This window comes from Pan paniscus, chromosome 2, assembly GCF_029289425.2.
Source record: "Pan paniscus chromosome 2, NHGRI_mPanPan1-v2.0_pri, whole genome shotgun sequence".
In the NCBI taxonomy this organism is placed as follows: Eukaryota; Metazoa; Chordata; class Mammalia; order Primates; family Hominidae; genus Pan; species Pan paniscus.
Window position 1 is genome coordinate 28,327,377 of NC_085926.1, and position 17,075 is coordinate 28,344,451.

Below are 17,075 nucleotides of genomic sequence, written 5' to 3' on the forward strand. Positions count from 1 at the left end.
GATCTTTATTAAGCTTCTTGGAGCTATGCCAGAAATTATCCACCAGTATCTGCATAAACTAGTCTCTGAATAATAACAGTTTTGCATAGATACAGGCTCTTAATAAATTTTTGTGGGATCATTAAGTATAGGGTTGACATAGGAGCATAAATTTCTTAATTAGGTAAAAGAACGAACAGTGAAAGTTAAATATACATCATAGAGAAGATTAAAGATAAATGTAGTTTAAAGATTAGAAGAAAACTAAATAATTATTTGTTGAGCACTTGAAAAAAAATCATGAAAGACAAAGTAGAGTGCTCTCATTCTACATTGGTTTTTGCACATTTTAATTTTCTTATCTAACTAGAAATATAACTCACTTAAAAGCAGTCTAGAAAGGAAATCAAACATTTATTATATCTTCAGTGTGTCCCAGATACTGAAATGGGTTTCATATGCTGCTTAATTTCATCATTAAAACTATCTACGAATTAACTATTATTACCATCAACATATACATATGATAAAAAGATGTTCAGATCATTTAACTGACTTGCCTTAATTTGAAAATCTTGTAGGAAACGAAGTGAGAATTTAAGCCCAGACCTAGGGATGATGTTCAACTGATACACATGGCCATGATTGTTGTTAAATATTTTGAATATCAGCACTGCCTAAGCCAGTCTAATTCTGAAGTTTATATTTTTTTCATTGTTTCATGCCTTATAAATATTCAGTGCTTCTCTTTGACGAGTGTTCTTTTAGATGCTAGGGATAAAGCAATTAATAAGATAGATATGAGCCTTGTCCTAAGTGGACTTGTCTTGTAGAGGATGTCACTACATAAACTATAATACAATGTGTTAAGTGGCATGCAGAGGGAGTGGAGATTGCTGAGGCATATAATAGGGATACTGACTCCTACTTATTATCTTTCTGATTAACTTAGACATCACTTCTCCCAAGTAGCTGGACACTGCCTGAAAATATCAGGTGTGCCTTATGTGCTTCCATAGTATTCTATATTTGACCCATAATAGTACTTATCATCACTTGTGGAGAAGGGTCTTGTATTTACCTTTGCATTTTATACCTGGTTCATAGCAAACCCTCAAGAAATAGTTCTAGAACAAAGAAAATAGAATCAAGGTCTGAGACTGCAGCAAATCAGTGAGAGAGTAGTTTTAAATAAGCTTTTAGGTATTTGGATGAGAAGTGATGGAGATATCCTTGTAAAGCCAGAGGAAAATTTATCTTTTGAGAATGAGGAATATGGTCTAGAATGAAAAAGATTTAGAATAATCACTGAGGGGATGCAAGAGGAAAAAGAGAAATAATACATTAAAAAGACAGCCTTAAACAAGTGCTATAGAATGAGGGTAAAATTCCTGAGGTTAAAACAAAAAACAGCAAAAATGCCCTTAAGAATGTTACTGTGAATTCTTTCCTGAATATCAACAAGTAGAAAGTTTGTCTGTGTGTTTTTCTGAAATCTACCTTTATACAATAAATATCTTCTGCATTAAAATGGGTCATTGAAACAAAAGTTTAGAAGGAAAATACCTCTCTGTTCTATTTCCAAAACATTTTTTTTTTACACTGGATGTATTAACACCAGTCATTATTTGAGCAAAATTAAGGAACTTAGGACATACAAGGAAATGATTGTACTCTTTAAATGGGTGACTTTTGTGAAATGTGAATTATATCTCACAATAAAGTTGTTAAATAAAAAAAAGAACCTTTTCCATAGCAAAACTAGAGAATAGAAAAACGTGACCATTTGTAGCTCAAGTAACATATCAAGAAGTTTCTTAGAAGGTGGCTTTCTGTTTTGGGGGTCAAAGGGACAGGTGAATTATAATGGAGTAGACCTAATCTTGGAACAAAAACATTAAGTAAGTCAAGTTTATTTTTATTTTTAATGTTTAATTTTTTTATTTTTATTTTTTAGTTTATGTATTTTTGAGATGGAGTCTAGCTCTGTCGCCCAGGCTGGAGTGCAGTGGCGTCATCTCGGCTCACTGCAAGCTCCTCCTCCTGGGTTCACACTGTTCTCCTGCCTCAGCCTCCCGAGTAGCTGGGACTACAGGTGCCCACCACCATGCCTGGCTAATTTTTTGTATTTTTTTAGTAGAGACGGGGTTTCACCGTGTTAGCCAGGATGGTCTCGATCTCCTGACCTCATGATCCGCCCACCTTGGCCTCCCAAAGTGCTGGGATTACAGGCATGAGCCACCACGCCCGGCCAGTTTATTTTTTTTTATGCTGGACTCCTTCCCCTCACCACCCGTATAAATGTATGTCATAACTTGCTCTGACCCCACAACATTTTCCAGCTTGCTCTTTTCTTTGCGTTTCCTCACTTCCACAGAAACGTGCAAACAAACAAACAGAAACAACTACTCAAAGAATCACCTGAATTTGTTTTATCCATTTCCTTGCTTTATCATTATGCTTTAGCATGCTCCAATGAGAATTTCATCTTTACTATAAACCTGCCATTGCTCTTGTCATGTCATCAATGATTTCCATGTTGAAATTCAATGGCAACTTCTCTGTCTTCATTCCTGAAAATTCTAAGTAATGTCCAACACAATCAACCATTTAGTTTTTCTGGAAACATGAATGTCACTAACTTTTATCTGATTATTTAGGTTGAAATCTTAGTAGTCAAACTTGATTAATCTCTTTCCATTTTTCCCTACATGGAATATGTCAGTGAGTCCTGCATATTTGACCTCTGAAACATATGCAGAATGAGTCCACTTTTTTCAAAGCTCTGTTCCCACCCAAGGCCAAAACATTATCTTTTTCCACAAGTCTATTCTCTACCTAATAATATGCTATGTTTAAAATATATATACTTTGTTGAACTTTACCAAATATATATATATATTTGGTATATATATATATATATATTTGGTGTATATATATATATTTGGTGTATATATATATATTTGGTGTATATATATATATACATAAAAGTAAAACAATTATTAATTTAAGTCTTTACTGAATTCTCTTGAAAGGATGGCAGATGGGGAAGTACTTCATTTAATAGAAAATAAAATTCCTTACTCATTTGTCCTCCTCAAAGTTCCAAACTATGCAGGAATTGCTTGCCTCCCTAAAAACTTCACTAGTAGCCTATTGTTGACTGAAACCCTTAACAATAACATAAACAGTTAATTAACACATACTTTGTATGTTATATCTGTTGTATACTGTATTCTTACAGTAAACCTAGAAAAAAGAAAATGTTACCAAGAAAATCATAAGAGAAAATATATTTACTATTTATTAAGTGGAACTGGATCATCATGAAGGTCTTCGTCCTTACTGTCTTTATGTTGAGTAGGCTGAGGGTTGGTTTTGCTGTTTCAGGGATGATGAAGGTGGAAGAAAGTCTGCATGTAAGTGGACCCATGCAGTTCAAACCTATGTTATTCAAGGGTCAACTGCGTATGTGAATGTTAGAACACCACCAGCCTGGGTGACACAGTGAGACTATGTCTTTACTAAAAATAAAATAAATTAGATGAGCATGGTGGCACACGGCTGTACTCCTAGCTAGTCAGGAGGCTGAGTGGGAGGATTGCATGAGTCCAGGAGTTCGAGGCTGCAGTGAGCTATGATCCCACCACTGCACTCAGGCCTGGGCAACAGAGAGAACCCTTATCTCAAAAACCAAATTTTGGAACAATAAAGTGGCTGTATTAATTTGCTAGGACTTCTGTAACAAAGTACAACAGATTGGCTGGCTTAAAGAACAGAAATTTGGCCAGGCGTGGTGGTTCACACCTCTAATCCCAGCAATAGGAGGCCAAGATGGGCGGATCACCTGAGGTCAGGAGTTCAAGACCATCCAGACCAACATGGAGAAGCCCCATCTCTACTAAAAATACAAAATTAGCTGGGTGTGGTGGTGCATGCCTGTAATCCCATCTACTCGGGAGGCTGAGGCGGGAGAATCGCTTGAACCTGGGAGGTGGAGGTTGCAGTGAGCTGAGAATGCACTATTGCATTCCAGCCTGGGCAAGAAGAGTCAAACTGCATCTCAAAAAAAAAAAAAAAAAAAAAAAAAAGAAAGAGAGAGAAATTTATTTTCTCACAATTCTGGAAGCTAGAAGCCTGAGATCAAGTCTGAGATCAACCCTGTTGACAGGATGGGTCCCTTTTGAGAGCTATGAGGGAAGGATCTGTTTCAGACCTCTCTTTTTGGCTTGTAGATGGCCATCTTCTCCCTGTCCTCACATAGTCTTTCCTCTGTATGTGTCTGTGTCCAAATTTCCTCTTCTTCCAAGGACACTAGACATATTGGATTAAGACTCACCCTAATTACCTCATTAAATTTAATTACCTCTTTAAAGACCCTAACTCCAAGTAGAGTAATATTCTGAGTTACTGGGGATTAGAACTTTAACATGTGAATTTTTTTGGAGAGGAGGGCAAACAATTCAGCTGATAATAGTGGTTTTCTTGCTTTTGTTTTGAATACTTACTATTGTGCCAAAGACAATTTATAGAATCCTTTTATTGGTTATTTTCTCCATTTTCACAAACTCTGAAGCTTAATCTAGTTTAATAAAAGAGAAAAAAGGTACATATAATATTTAAGATACTGAGTCTTTGATAGGAAAGCTGGATCCTGCTGTAAAGTGCCCTTAAGTCTTTCAAAATCCTGTCCTAATGAGTAAAATTAAGGAAATTTCAGGGTACATAGATATTATATTAATTGTATGGTAAAACAAATGTTAGTTTCAGTCTTTCCACATTAAGAAGTAGTAGTTGAAGCATTTTCAACGATGACTGGCTATACTTGTTTTGCCTCATAACAATAAATTTATAATAATGAAATCACATGGAATTGACACTAGCAGTATTTGTTAACAATTCTGAATTAAGGTTTTGCCAAGGTTTTGATCACTCAACCCTGTACTATTGAAATATTAATCAGGGCAGACTTAGCTTTCTAGCGCAAATACCTTGAAGGAGAGGGTAATTCCTAAATATACAGAGGTAACTTGACTGTCTATGTTGCATCCTGTGTTATCTCCCCAATATTAATACTCAATAAGGTGTTTAATTTATATAAGACATCTAAAACAGAACCACAGTTCCTTTTGGGAAAATGGCAAATGTTTAGGATGAAAGAACCTGTGCAAATAGTACCAAAGCATTACCACATAGTAGCTAATACACTCTATTAAATGTTACATATTGGAAAAATAAAACATGCAAGTCTTAAATATGACACAAAGCAAAGGTTAATGCTTCTTGGATTACATTTCTTGTTATCCGTGGGCTTACCATGGATATAAATAGTTAACTATTTTATTTGTATTATGTGACTGACAATGTCACTGAAAACCTGCACAATGCAGTTTTAGCTATGGATTCAATTAGCCTTTATGAAGGTTTTACCTGTGTAAAATGGGCATTTGGTGTGTTTAACCTATTAGGGTATATTTCTTTTTCTACTTTATAAGTAAAAAAAAATCTAGAAGATAAGAGGTGTGTGTTAAATCTGAGTGGACTGGATTTTGGGTGGCCTTTTTAAGTCAAGACATTCTAAATATTGGGATGTTAGGTGATTAATGAATTCTGAACGTGGACCTCTTCAATTCTAAAATTTTCATTAAAAGCCTCCCTCACATGAACCTAAACCAAAGTACTCTTTTTGCCACTTTTCTGAAAGTTCAGGGGAAAAAAGTCAGTTTACACTTTTTATAATGAATGAAGAACATTTGCCAGGGGAATGTGACTCAATGCTTACTTTTAAAACTGGATTTTTAAAAAATTGGATGGTATGGGTACCCTGTAATTTTATAATTATTCATCTAAACTTAAAATTTAATATTTCTTCCTTTTAGAAAAAATCAATATGCTCCATACCACCATATACACAGACCATGTAGTGAATTTCCTGGGCTCTCCCACAGCTTTAGAGGTATATTACTAGAGCCCTAGCCATTATCATTTTCCTCCATATTTTAAATTTGGGTAATACATTTCTGCTGGTATTAATAGTAGAATATACTATAATGTGGATTATCTCTACTTCTGTGTTTATTTATTTGTTACCAGACCCAACCACAGTCTTCTTTCCTTGCTTTCATCTTTCTCTACCCATGGAATATGTTATATGTATTTATACACTTTGTATTAATATGTTAGAAATCACAAATCTGTTTTGTACTTTTTATGTTATTAAATACTGCTTGTCAAACTTTTGCTTTTATACTAAATAAAATTAGTCTTACTAGAAAATTTTTTAAAAATATTCTAAAAACAAGCAACCTTACGGCTTCCCTGCTTTCCTGAAGCTTTTCTACTGAGTACATTCACTTCAGACTATGTATTCTGGGTATTAATTCATATGTCTGTATACTGAAAATATTTCATTCTGGTTACTTGCCTTTCAATTTACTTTATGGTTTTAATTTTTCAGTGTACCTTTAGTTACACAGAAGATTTAATCTTGACACATTCAAGTTGACCAATCTTTCTTTTTTTTTTTTTTTTGAGACGGTGTCTCACTCTGTCACCCAGGCTGGAGTGCAGTGGGACCATGTTGGCTCACTGCAACCTCCATCTCCTGGGTTCAAGCAATTCTTCCGCCTCAGCCTCCTGAGTAAGCTGGGATTACAGGCACCCATTTCCACGGCCAGCTAATTTTTTTATATTTTTAGTAGAGACGGGGTTTTACCATGTTGGCCAGGCTGGTCTCGAACTCCTGACCTCAAGTGATCCACCCGCCTTGGCCTCCCAAAGTGTTGGGATTACAGGCGTGAGCCACCGCGCCCGGCCAGCCAATCTTTCTTTTATGACTTTTGTGTTTTACATACATTTCTACTTCAATATTATACATATTTTATACTGTTCTATACAAAACAGTATAGAATTTATGTTTATAAGTGGTGCTAGGTTAAGATTAAACTTTATTTTTTATTGTAAGAATCACAAATAGATGTTGAATTTCTCATGCTTTTGGGGAACATATTAAGATGATCATATGGTTTTCCTTCTTTAATCCATAATGTGGCATGTCGTGAAAACAAGACAAGTAGTCAAGACCTGCACATATCAGACCTGTTGAAACAGTATTTAATTTACTGGAGAAAGCTCAAAGGGACAGGGGTCAATAGCTCAAAGTGTGAGTCTCTGTGACACCATCCCACTCTGAAGCAGACAGGGCATAGCAATTTTTAAAGGCCATATGACAAGTTCCATTAGAGGGATCTTGACTGTTGGCCTGTATAGCTTTTAATTAATAATTAGAGAAATACCACCTCATCCCCTGGCATGATCAGGTGCCAGAATACAGTATGATGTGGAAGAACTTTTATTCCAGCACTATTCTGAAAGCATGGATATTCAAGGTTGATGAGATGTCCCAGCCCAACTGCATCCAGGCCTTATGGTTACAGCTTTAAGATAGTGCAAGATAAGAGTAGGATTGACCATATCAGTACACATGATTAGACTAGCACCAACTCCTTCTCTGGCATGATAAGGGTTGAAGGTGACAGTGGCGTCCAAACATTGTGGTTGACCAAAATTGATTGCTGTAGGCTCTGGGCCATAGTTAGTTTCTACGGAGCTTTGTAGGACATCATATCTTTGGGAGGCTAGCCTGCAGGGGACCATTCTTGGATTAATTGATTCTTACTCTTATTACCTATTTGGCCATGGTGAATTTTTTCTCTTAATATTCTAACAGATTTGATTTACTGTTTTAGTTAGGATTTTAAAAATCTACTTTCCTAAGTGAGATTAACATAACCTTTTATTTTCTTGTTTCTTACACTCTCCTTATCTGGCTTTTAAGCTTTTTTTTTTTTTTTTGAATTAAATATATACATTGTATCCTTTAGCAACTTTAAAATTTTTGTTTCTATAGTTATATTTCTAATACAATTTATTTGTTTTCTCTTTTTGAAGAACCAGCTTTTGCTTTTGTTGATTGTTATAAACTGAATGTTTGAGTCTCCCCTAAATACAAATGTTGAAACTCTGACCTCCAGTATGGCTAAATTTGGGGTGGGACTCCTAAGAAAGTAATTAGGAATAAACGCGTTCATAAAGGTGGTATCCTGATCTGGGAGGATTAATGTCCTTATAAGAAAAGACACCAGAAAACTCACTTCCTCTTTTCTTGCATACACGCCAAAGAAAAGCCATGTGAGGATCCAGCAATGAGGCATCAGTCCACAAGCCAGAAAGAGAGCCCTCACCAGAAACCAAATCAGCCAGAACCTTTACCTTGAACTTCTAGTTTCTAGAACTCTAAGAAAATTAATAAGTTGTTTAAGTTACCCAGTCTGTGATATTTTGTTATTCCTCCCCAAGCAGACTAATAGATTCATTGTGTTTGTTTTTTCCTTGTTTTTTAGTTTATTCATTTCTCTTATACATCATTTTGTAAAGTTCAAGGTGCATCCTATGAAAAATTATTAGCTAAAGTTTGCCTCACATTAATATTTATTTTTTATTATTTTGATAGCCTATCCATTTAAACAATTTTGATGGTCAAATTTAAAATATCTGTGATATTGTATTGATTCTTTAAAAAATAAATAGCCTTTTATATTTCTATTTTTATGAGTTAAGGTTATATGATTATAGATATTCTAAAATGCTCTACTGTTTATTAAGCCTATGTTTTATAGGATACCTGTTTTCTCTTGTTGGATTTGTTTCTTCTCTTTGATTGTTGGCTCTTCTCTTTGATTTTTGTGATTGGGTGATCAACTGTATTTTAGATTCATTGTTAGTCTGTTTATGAGTTCTCTGCTTACTTTAGTTTTTCTCCAAAAAGGAGAAGGAGAATTGGTGGGGCAGTCTCCTGGATAGGGTGAGCCAATAGCTTCTTCTGAGCAGTAAAAACTTCCTGTTCCTCCTGAATATCGGTAGACTACTGAAGGTCCTGTTTTCCCCCTTCCGCCCAGCATCAGCTCTCTCTGCTTTACCTGGCAACAGGCATCTCTGTTGCTTTTTCTTGGCCAAAGAGAGATTACCCTATATGCTGTTACTTCAATACTCAAACCAATCACTCTTGGTTTTCCCAGATCCCTCCAATATTCACTATCTGTCACTTGTAGGCTTAGCAAACCCTTGGACCACCTCTCATCTTTGTAGGCGTTTTCTTCTGTGCATGTTCTGCACATGGTTTTCTTCTCTTTGTTCCCATCTGTCTTCTTTCATGGAAGGATTCCCCATCATTTCTACAGATCTGAGGGTACTATTTTTTTTAAAAATTATATATTTTAGAAGATATGAAAATTTACTCTTCTGTAATTTCCTGGCACTTGAAGTGAGATGCGAAGGCTCTGGCAAGTATTTAGTCATCTGTCTTAAACCAGTCTCCAAGACAGTTACATTTTAAAAATTGTTTTATTTTCATATAATTTCAGAGTTACAGAAAAGCTGCAAAAATAGTATAAAGACTTCTCAGTTACTCTACATCCAGTTTTTTCAAATATTAACATTTTATTAGATTTGCTTTATTTATCTTTATGTTTTTGTGTACATCTATGTACTCTATCTGAATCATTTAAGAGGAATAATTTAAGAATAAGTTGCAGTGATATCATAAAAAATGGCAGAATAGGAAACTCAAAATAAAAGCTGTCTGCCCACTATAACAATGATTAAACTGGCAAAATCTTTCAGAATTGACTTTTTTGGAGCTCTGGAATGTAATTTTAGAATCTAACCAAAAACTTAGTAACACCCAGAAGAGTGTGCAATAAAGAAGGAAGCTGCTAGATTTCAATAAGAGAGTTTTATGGCATTTTCACTTACCTTCTTCATTAGTCAGGGTTCTACAGAGAAACAGAATCAAGAAAATGTGTATGTATATAGAGAGATTTATTTCAAGCAATTGGGTCATGTGATTGTAGAGGCTTGGCAAATCCAAAATATGGTGGGGTAGGTTAGCAGGCTGGAGACAGAAAAGAGTGGCAGTTTGAGCTGAAAGGTAATCAGTCTAATGGTATAATTCCTTCTTGCTTGGGGCAGGTCAGTCTTTCTTTTATTAAGGTCTTCAACTGAATGGATGACGCCCACCTACATTGTGGAAGACAACCTGCTTGACTCAGAGTTCACTGATTTTAGTGCTAATCTCATCCAAAAACACCTTCACAGAAATATCCAGAATAACATTTGACCAAATATCTGGGCTCTGTGGCCTAGCCAAATTGACACATAAAATTAGCTATCACAAGTCCCCCCCTTGTCAACCTGACACCCATACACATCTCCTTAAACAATACTTAATCTGCCACTAAAGACTCTAACAAGATCATACTTTTGCCTAATATGATACAACTATGTTGCATACAACTGAAAACACACTAATCCTTTTTCCAGAAGAGGTTGCAAAGTCCATGTGTGATGTTTGCCCTTTTCCTAGATATCCTGTAACATAAATACTTTGATGTAAAGTTAATAGTACTTAAATACTATGACATAAAGTCAATATATCTTATATTACAAGATAATGGGATATTAGGGGACGAAAACAAGGATATTTGGCTTATACTCACATATATTCATAATAAAATAAGGAAGAACTACTCATGACAATTAAAATTCTCATTTCTGTAACTGGTCATGTAGTCATAACTGGCACCTTCTGCCCCTACCTATTTTGTATTTTCTTTGTACCTTCAGCCAGCATCTCAGCTGATAACCCAGTCCTTCATTCTTGAGTGATGTGGGCCATTAAGTACTCCTGCCTGTTTTGGGTTATTATAATTTTCTCTTAACTTTAGTCACAGTACGTGGTAATACTAAGATGCCCTAAAGGATTTCTCTTGTATTGCAGACGTACTGTTTCTCTTCCATTGTGAAGCAGTATCCCAGTTTCTTTTTGGAAGTCAGGATCAATCAACTGATCCATCACAGCTCCCTTCTTTGTTGATTTAGATCAATAAGGAGCCCCTCAGCCTAAACTTCCAGTTCAATGGAATCATTGTTGTGTCTCCTAGTGGAAGCATTTTTCCCTCTGGAACTAAGACCTCTAGGCCGACACAGCATGGCATCTTGGGAACAGGAAGCAAAAATGTTACTAGTGGGCCACTAGGGGTAATAGTGAGTAGTGATACTCCCATTGCCACCCCTTGATTCATGGATACAAGATATAAGGGTCCCCTTCAGGGCAGACCTAGAAGCTTTCAGATCACTGATGGAGAACTTGAGCTAGAAATTTGAGTCCCTGAGCTCATCCTTTTTCTTTCTTTTTTCTTTTTTTTCCATCACTTTGTCCAATAACATGAGGAAGAACCATCCAATCTCATTATACTCATTAGTTTGACAAAAATGTTTGAAGATACTATATGCATGGTTGCCCAGATCTTGGCTTTTATAAGTGCTTAATTAGGAGCATCCATTGGTGATATTTTGCTTACCTCTATTGCCATATCATGCCATGGACTAAAATTGCTCTCTTTAGTAATGGAAATGGAGTTATTAGTGTCTTTAAATCTAATCAGAGACCAATTACAGAATTCCCAGAACCAATTTAGGAAACGCATCCTTAAGATTTTGTTCTTTTAGAACAATTCCCAGTACCAGAATCTGTCTTAGAGTTCTTCAGAGAAACAGAACCAATAGGACATGATATATTTATAAAGAGAGATTTAAGGATACATCTCATGCAATTGTGGATACTTGGCAAGTCCAATTTCTGATGGGGGAGGCCAGTGGGCTGGAGACTCAGGGAAGAGTTGCAGTTTGAGTCTAAAGTCAGTCTTCTGGTAAAATTCCTTCTTACTCAAGGGATGTCAGTGTTTTCGTAATTAAGGCCTTCAACTGACTGAATGAGAACCACCCACATTATGGAAGTTAATCTGCTTTACTCAAAGTTCATCAATTTTAGTGTTAATCTTATCTGAAAACACCTTCACAGGAATATCCAGAATAATGTTTGGTCAAATACCTAGGCACCATGGCCCAGCCAAGCTGACACATAAAATTAACCTTTTTTGACATCCTCCATTTCCCAGTTTACAGATGGCCATGGGAATGTCAGCCCACATTCTTGATGTGAGTTGCTAGTGCCAGAGAGGGCAACACAACAAAGAATATCATCTTCACAGAGTAAAAGTGCGGATGTGATCCCTCTTACTACTTCATGGTGTATTTCAAAAAACAAAGAATTATTTTTATTATTACTTAACCATAATGTAGTTATCAAAATCAGCATCTTAACATTGATGAAATACTATTACCATATGAGTATGTCTTAAAAGTACTTATTACAAATTCCAAAATTTCCTACCCAAAGTTTTTACCAAATTTATGCTTTTGTCAGTGATATATCAGAATTTCAAATAATTCTTTATTATTTTAAAAATGTGGGTATTATATAGTTTTAAATTTGCTAGATTGATGTATAACTTCTTCAGATTCATCCCAGTAGAACGCCTGCCTCTTTAGTGACTACAGACCTCACTTCCCTTCTCTGGAGTTTTGGAGTCTATTTTCTTCATGGAATTTTGCTAGGAACAAAAGAAAAGTCTAACTCCGTAAGTACTTGAGAAACTCCAAAATGTTTTTCTCTAGTACATAAGCATTTTTATTCCCATCACTGTTCTCTATTGCATATATGCAATTTTAAAATGTAAAAAAATTCACCTGTATAACTTCTCTATGAAATAATAATTTTTCAGATAAAATTAAAATACTAGGAGGTTAAATGACTTTCCCAAAGTTAGCCACAAATTAGAAGGTTGTGGAATCTTCTTACACTTTCTGACTTTGAAGTGGATAACATCATTTTGGGTTGGTTAGGTGGAAGAACAGTGAAACACTCTATCAACATTTGCCAAAGGGAATTCATATCTGCTGTCTTTTGTTTTAAAGACAGTGATAAAGGCATCTTTCATGAGAGATGAGAGGTACCAGGCTAGACTAGGGCCCCAGATAGGGATTGAAGGTGATGAAGTGTCCTGGATGTTAATGATTGACAAGAAGCACAACTTTTAGACTAAAATTATTTTCAAGTTAAGGGAGATTACATAAGAATTGGAGATAGAATAAACTTTAAGCCCAGCACATACTGCAAAGTAGATAAGGTTTTTAGCAAGTCTTCAGAACTAACAAGACTTAATGACACAGTTGTGATCAAAGGGTGACTGATGAAATTTGTAGTCTGATACATGGTTAAAAAGAACATAGAAGAGGATATAGCAGGCAGTCATGCCAGCAATATGGAGCACTACATGATTCCAGCCTTCAGTTCCATCAGTCCCCTCTCCCTGCCACACACACACACACACACACACACACACACACACACACACACACACACACAAAGCCAATGAGACAGCCACCCATGAATGAAAATAGCCCTGGGAGGGCTCAGGAGTCCAATTAACAACCTCCAGCAATGCAGTGGAACAAAAAATAGACAATATTCTGAAAGAATAATTGCAGAAATGGGCATACCTGAAATGCCTGGAGATGACTAGGGATACAAAAGAAGGGCAGGGGCTACTAGTATCAGCAGTGTGGCTTATCCTACCACATGGCAGCCCCTGTGGAAGCCATGGACACCTTGCAGTTTTCACGGAATCCTCTTAGTGTTTGTCAGCATGACCTCTAATGCTCTGCTCCACAGAGGATACTGACAGCTTTCACAACTGAGGTAACCAATAACATTGCCACTGCAGACACCCAGAGAGGGAAATGCTTTTGGGTCCCTCACCCTCATCCCCTAAGAAGGAGCCACTATTTTGCCACCCCAGGACCAGGCCACCACCCACCCAACCCAGTGCATGCCCCAGCCCCTAGAGAAAGACAGGAAGAAAGGAGCAAAGGACCCACAAAACAGCCAGAAAAAATTTAACAAAATGGCAATAGTAAGTCCTTACTTACTTACTGTTTGCTATTTACCAATCAATAATTACATTGAATGTCAGTGGATCAAATTCTCCAATTAAAAGACATAGAGTAACTGGATGGATTTGTTTTAAAGAAAGATCTGATAATATGCTGCCCACGAGACTCACTTCAGCTTTAAGGACATATAGACTGAAAGTGTGGAAAAAGACATTTCATGCAAACAGAATCCAAAAGAGGCCAGGGCTACACATATTAGGCAAAATAGACTTTAAGTCAAAAACTGTAAGATGAAATAAGGTCATTATATAATGACAAAAGAGTCAATTCATCAAGAAGATATAACATCCATAAATATATATGCACCCAACATCATACTACCTAAATATATAAGGCAAATATTAATAGATCTGAAGGCAGAAATAGACAGGAATACAATAATAGTAGGAAATTTCAGTACCCCACTTTCAACAAGGGAGAGATCATTCAGACAGAAATCCAATAAGGAAACACTGAACTTATACTACACTTTGGACCTAATGGACCTAACAGAAATGTAGAACATTCTATCCAACAGTAGCACAAAACACATATCCTTCTCACACATGCACAGAACATTCTCTAGAGTAGAGATAATATGTGAGGCCATAAAACGAGTCTTAACAAATTTAGGAAGATTTAAATCATATAATTTCTGACCACAATGGTATAAGATCAGGAACCAATAACAGGAAGAATATTATAAATTCACAAAATGTGGTAATTAAACAACATGCCCCTGCACAACCAATGGCTCACTGAAGAAATCAAAAGTGAAATGAAAAAAAAATATTTTGAGATAAAGAAAAAGATATCATACCAAAACTGATGGGCTGATACAAAAACAATACTAGGAGAGAAAAATTTATAGCAATAAATACATACATGAAGAAAAATGAAAGAGTTTAAATAAAGTTTACACCTCAAGGAACGAGGAGAAAACAAACAGCCCAAAGTTAGCATAAGGTGGGAAATAAAGATTAGTGCAGAAAAAAAAAATAGAGATTAGAAATATACTAGAAAAGATCAAAGGAGAGAAGATCAAAGAAACTAAAACTGGTTTTTTGAAAGGATAAACAAAATTGACAAACCTATAGCTCAACTAAGAAAAAGGAGAGAGAAGACTAAAATAAAATAAGAAATGAAAAAGGAGACATTACAACAGATACCATAGAAATACAAAGGATCATAAGAAACTACTATGAACAATTATATGACAACAAATTGGATAACCTGGAAGAAGTGGATAAATTCCTAGAATTATGTAACCTACCAAGATGGAATCATGAAGAAATATAAAATCTGAAATAGACTAATAATAAGTAAGGAGTTTGAATCAGTAATCAAAATTTCTCATCAAAGAGATGATAACTTCACTGCTGAATACTACCAAATATTTAAAGATGAATTAATATCAATCCTTCTTAAATTCTTCCAATAAATTGAAAAGGAGGAAACACACTTCTAAACTCACATTACAACATTAGTGTCACCCTTATACCACAATCAGACAAGGACACTACAAGAAAAGAAAATTACAGGTCAATATCCCTGATGAACGTAGATGCAAAAATCCTCAACAAAATGCCATGAAACCAAATTAAACAGCACATTAAAAGGATCATACACTATGATCAAATGAGGTTTATCTTTGGGATGCAAAGATGGTTCAACATATGCAAATGAATAAATGTTATACACCACATTGACAGAATGAGGAACAAACATTATATGATCATCTCAATAGATGAAAAAAGCATTTGACAAAATTTAACATCAGTTTATGATAAAAACTCTTAACAAAATAGATATAGAAGGAATGCACTTCAACATCACAAAGACTGTGTATCACAGTTGTATGGCTAACATCATACTCAGTGGGGAAAGATCTAACGTTTTTCTCTAACAAGACAAGCATACCCACTCTCACTCTTACCACTTCTGTGCAACATACTGGAAGTTTTAGCCAGAGCAATTAGGCAACTAAAAGGAGTAAAAGATATCCAAATAAAAAAAGGAAGATGTAAAATTATCTCTGTTTCCAGAGGACATGACATTATATATAGAAAACCCTAAAGACTCCATCATAAAACTGTTAGAACTAATAAATTTACAAAAGATACAGGATATAAAATAAATATAAAAATTAGTTATGTTTTTGTACACTAACAAGAGCTATCAAAAAAGTTATTCAGAAGAAAATCCCATTTACAATAGCATCAAAAAGAGTAAGATCCTAGGAATAAACTTAACCATGGAGATGAGAGATCTGTACACTGAAAACTATAAAACATTGTTGAAATAAATTGAAAAATAAACAAATGGGAAGATATTTCATATTTGTGGATTGGAGGAACTAATATTGTCAAAATATACTTATGATCCAAAACAATCTACAGATTCAGTGCAATTTCTATCAAAATTCCAGTAGCATTTTTCACAGAAATAGACAGTAAAATCCTAAAACTCCTTTGGAACCATGAAAGACTCTAAATTTATAACAGAAGCAATCTTGATCAAGAAGAACAAAGCATCACACTTGCTGATTTGAAATTATATTACAAAGCTATAGTAAGCAAAACAGTATGGTAGCATCATAAAAATAGACAAATAAGCAGGAGGAAGAGACCAGAAATAAACCCATGCATATACAACCAATGGATCTTTCATAAAGGCAGCAAGAATACACAATGGGGACAAGAATAGTGTCTTCAACAAATTGTCTTAAGAAAACTGGATATTCACATGCAAAAGAATTAAATTGGATCATTATCTTACATCATACACAAAAATCAACTCAAAATATATTAAAAAATGAGACGTAAGACCCGAAACTATATAACTCCTGAGAGAAAATATAGGGGAAATCTTCATAACATTTGTCTTGGCAATAATTTCTTGGATGTGACACCAAGTGCACTGGCAATAGAAGCAAAAATAAAGTGGGACTACATCCAATTAAAGTGTATCTGCTCAGCAAAGGAAACAATCAACTGAGTGAAAAGGCAGCCTATGGGAGAAAGTATTTGTAAGCCATACATCTGATAAGGGGTTAATATCCAAAATTTGTAAGGAATTCATACAATTCTGTAGCAAAATATCAAATAATTTGATTAGAAAATGAGCCAACGACTTAAGTAGGCATTTCACCAAAGAAGACATATGAATGTCCCACATACATTAATGTTGAAAAGATGTTCAAC

The 17,075-nt window shown here is 35.3% G+C and overlaps 1 protein-coding gene across 2 annotated transcripts in view; it reads left to right on the plus strand.

Annotated features, from left to right (window-relative positions):
• ZCWPW2 (zinc finger CW-type and PWWP domain containing 2) overlaps nt 1–17,075 on the plus strand; it is a 173,026-nt gene that overhangs the window by 29,587 nt on the left and 126,364 nt on the right. Inside the window, exon 1 of one of the 2 annotated variants that reach the window (XM_024928041.4) lies at nt 9,668–12,518. The exons of the other annotated variant lie outside the window; for it this stretch is intronic. The gene's annotated coding sequence lies outside the window, so the exon portion shown is untranslated. Of the gene's footprint in view, nt 1–9,667; nt 12,519–17,075 lie in introns of those variants that run through there. 2 annotated transcript variants of the gene reach the window in all.